The 4,306-nt window shown below is 49.5% G+C and overlaps 1 long non-coding RNA gene across 1 annotated transcript; it reads right to left on the minus strand.

Annotated features, from left to right (window-relative positions):
• Positions 1 to 446: 446 nt before the first annotated feature.
• On the minus strand, positions 447 to 3,159 carry LOC141022389 (uncharacterized). Its single transcript, XR_012183685.1, has 3 exons — positions 2,885 to 3,159; positions 2,004 to 2,092; positions 447 to 767 (listed from the first exon to the last, which is right to left on the minus strand). It is a non-coding gene; the product is annotated as an uncharacterized lncRNA (long non-coding RNA).
• Positions 3,160 to 4,306: the final 1,147 nt, after the last annotated feature.

Raw genomic sequence — 4,306 nt, forward strand, 5'->3', positions numbered from 1 at the left:
CGATGTCGGCGAAAAAAACTCAGGTATTCCAGAACCGCAACGATAAAATTGTGACGACAACACGTCGGAGCTCAACTCCCCGGGACACTGCCACAACCCCTAAATGTCAGGAGGCACCAAGAACAATGTTCTTGTCACAAAACCATCGGAACGATTCCAAGATACCCGCGTGATCCTATTTTTTTTGTGAAATTTGAGGAGAGGAAAGTCAAAACATCTACGTCAGGAGGCCTCACCGGAGCGACGAAGGGACTGAGGAGTAAAAAGAATCCTACTCTCTGATATATATATATAATCCTAAGAATCAAAACATTTTTTTCTAGACTCAACAACGTCAGCGATTCGATCAAGCAGGGGGCTCCTAAGTCGGGGATGGCTCTGATTACCAACTTGTAACGCCCACGATGCGGCTATATCTCCCACGTCTCGAGGCACGACTTGGAGGCATAACCGCATGGTGGTTTTGTCGCAAGAAGGGTCATCTTCACGCAATCCCATGTAATGAACAAGAATGGGATTAAGAGTTGGCTTACAATCGCCACTTCGCACAATACATAAATTAAACATACATCATTCAGAGTACAATCAAGATCCGACTACGGAACCAAAATAAAGGAAGACAACCCCAAATGCTAGATCCCCGATCGTCCCAACTGGGCTCCACTACTAATCAACAGGAAACAAAACATAGTAACGACCAAGGTCCTCGTCGAACTCCCACTTGAGTTCGGTAGCATCACCTGCACTGGTATCGTCGGCACCTGCAACTGTTTTGGTAGAATCTGTGAGTCACGAGGACTCAGCAATCTCACACCCGCGAGATCAAGACTATTTAAGCTTATAGGAAGGATGGGGTAATGAGGTGGAGCTGCAGCAAGCACTAAGCAAATATGGTGGCTAACATACGCAAATAAGAGCGAGAAGAGGAGCAACGCAACGGTCGAGAAGCTAGAAGTGATCAAGAAGTTATCCTGAAACTACTTACGTCCAAACATAACCCAAAATCGTGTTCACTTCCCGGACTCCGCCGAAAAGAGACCATCACGGCTACACACGCGGTTGATGCATTTTAATTAAATCAAGTGTCAAGTTCTCTACAACCGGACATTAACAAATTCCCATCTGCCACATAACCGCGGGCATGGCTTTCGAAAGATAATACCCTGCACGGGTGTCCCAACTTAGCCCATGATAAGCTCTCACGATCAACGAAGGATATTCCTTCTCCCGGGAAGACCCGATCAGTCTCGAAATCCTGGTTACAAGACATTTCGACAATGGTAAAACAAGTCCAGCAAAGCCGCCCGATGTGCCGACAATCCCAATAGGAGCTGCACATATCTCGTTCTCAGGGCAACACCGGATGAGCACTACGTACAACTAAAACCAGACCTCAAGTTTCCCCGAGGGGGCGCTGCAAGTGGCTCTAGTTCGGACCAACACTTAGAGAAGCATTGACCCGGGGGGCTAAATAAAGATGACCCTCAGGTTGGCCGACCCAAGGGAAGGGTAATAGGTTGTTAGGCAAATGTACAACCAAGGTTGGGCCTTGCTGGAGGAGTTTTATTCAAAGCGAACTGTCAAAGGGTTCCCATAGCACCCAACCGCGTAAGGAACGCAAAATCAAGGAACATAACACCGGTATGACGGAAAACTAGGGCGGCAAGAGTGGAACAAAACACCAGGCATAAGGCCGAGCCTTCCACCCTTTACCAAGTATATAGATGCATTAATTAAAATAAGAGATATTGTGATATCCCAACATATCCATGTTCCAACATGGAACAAACTTCAGCTTCAACTGCAACTAGCAACACTATAAGAGGGGCTGAGCAAAAGCGGTAACATAGTCAAACAACGGTTTCCTAGGAAAGGTGGGTTAGAGGCTTGACATGGCAATATGGGAGGCATGATATAGCAAGTGGTAGGTAGCGCGGCATAGCAATAGAGCGAACAACTAGCAAGCAAAGATAGAAGTGATTTCGAGGGTATGGTCATCTTGCCTGGGATCCCGCAAGGAAGAAGATCAAGTCCATAAGGTAGACGAACCAACGTAGTCGAACGGATCCTCACAATCGCAACGTTACCGGAACTACCAAGTAGAAGCGCAACCGGAAAGAAGCAAACATCATGGTAAACAACCATCACATAAACATGGCATGATGCACAATCAAGTATGATACCTGTCCGGTATAAATGAGGCATGGCATGGCAAAGTGCAACAAACAATACTACAAGTTAAGTTGAGCTCAATATGCAACGAGTTGCATATTGACGAAACACCACATCAAATATTTAGTTCTCTCTTGTTTATGTACCCAACAATATTAAACGTTGTTAAACATGACAAGAGGTGAAGCATAATTAAACTAACTATTTAGGCAAGTTTAAATGAGGCCGGAAACAACAAACAACAATTCCGGAAAAACCTCACATGCATATTTTGAATTTGCTACTGTTCTGCCCAAAACCATATTTTAATGTTGTTAAACAGTAAAGCAAAGTGCATCAAGTTAATCTATGCATTTTTCTACCCCATTTACATATAAAGTTTATTAAATTCGGAGCTACGGCTAATTAGTTATGAAATAAATCATTTTAACATGGCATTTTGCAAAATTAAACAAACAGCAAGTTAAACATTTTTAACATGGATGAAAGTAGCATATTATTAAACTAGATGAAATTCTAAGCATTTTACATGTTTAAAACATTTTAATCCGATGCACGGTTCTTGAGTTATTATATGCATGAACATGAGGGTGCAATCTGTAAACATGCAGTTTTCGGGATAATTGGACAAATTCGCAGCAGCAGAAAAAAAATACTACGGGCCGAAACTGGCTGGTCCAACATGCACAGGAGAGGGGCGGGTGCTGCTCACCATGGGCCATGGCCCAGTCGGTGGAGAGTTAGGCCGGGCCTTGGCGAGGCAAGAGGAGGCCCCGCGCGGGCAACGTGGTTCTCGTCCACGCTGGCGCTGGAACAGGTCAACAAGGGTGCGGCGCTGGTCTCCTTGATCGTGAAGCAGGGGATGCAGGGGTCGACGGCTGCGGCCGGGCTTGGCGACGCGGACGGCGTGGAGGCGAACGGATCCGGGCGGATCCTCGCCGGAATGAAGCAGGAGCGGCGGCGTGGGACTTGAGGCGCAGGGGCGAGGTGAGCTCGAGCATGTCCGGCGGGTGGCGCTGCTCGGAGGTCACCGGACGAAGCAGGACGACGCGGCGGCGCCATGGAGCTTGGGCGAGCTCCTGCTCGTTCCTGGGAAGGAGAGGGGGCCACCGTGAGAGGGGGAGGGGGAAAACAGGAGGAGGAGAGGTCGCGGGGTTGACCTGGACCTTGTGACGACAGCTGCGGCTTGTCGTTCGGCGCACTGTGAAGCAGAGGAGGCAGGACTCGGGTCACGGCAGGCAAAGGCGGGGCACGGCAGCATGGCGCAGGGGCGTCAGCGGAACGGGGTCGCGCTGGGGAAGATCGGGGGTACCATGGGCGGCGTTCTCGTCGAGGTCCTCCGGGAAGAAGATGGCGGCGACACTGTTACAGAGAAAAGAGAGGGAGTCCAGTGAGACAGAGAGCTTCAGCGAAGGAGGGAAAAGGGGCAGGGCGGTGAGGACGGCCTGCTGGTTCAGGCGAGGAACGGAGCAGCTCCGGCGATGGCGCTTGCCGGCGCGGGGAGGTGGTCCTAGACGAGGAGGCGTGCTGGTTGGCAGCGAGTGGAGGCCGAGGGGATTTGGATCGGGGGCGCAGCCACTGATTGGATGGGGATGGATTTTGGATCAGGGAGGATCCTGATGTAGATGGTGGCGGCGCTAGGGTAGGATACCTAGAAATTAGGTGGTTTGTCTAGGTTAGGTTAGGGGGTCTATATATAGCAAGTGGATTTTTGGATAAGGGCATTTGGTCCCTCCGATCTTAATCGGACGGTCCCGGATAAATAGGCTAGAGAGACCAAATAAGAACACGGAGATGTTTTATAGATGTTTGGGGATGATCCGGATCCAATGGTCACGACTGAGCTGTTCGAGTTCGGGACAGCTTGACACGCACGCAAGGGGGTCTATGCACTGTGCAGAGAGATGAGGCGGACAAAGAAGAGGGAAACAAGAACCCGGTTGGTCTCGAAACGGTCAACGAAGGCAGGGGACACGGCAACTACGAACGGATGCAAGCTTTATGAAAACATGCAAATGCAATGCGCATGATGCTATGAGATGAGATGCAACAAACAAATAAATAACACAGCTGACTCACAAAACAAGGAAGGCATCTCGAGCATCGGTCTCGGGGCGTCACAGGCGGCGCGGGC

Source organism: Aegilops tauschii, chromosome 5, assembly GCF_002575655.3.
Source record: "Aegilops tauschii subsp. strangulata cultivar AL8/78 chromosome 5, Aet v6.0, whole genome shotgun sequence".
Taxonomy (NCBI): domain Eukaryota; kingdom Viridiplantae; phylum Streptophyta; class Magnoliopsida; order Poales; family Poaceae; genus Aegilops; species Aegilops tauschii.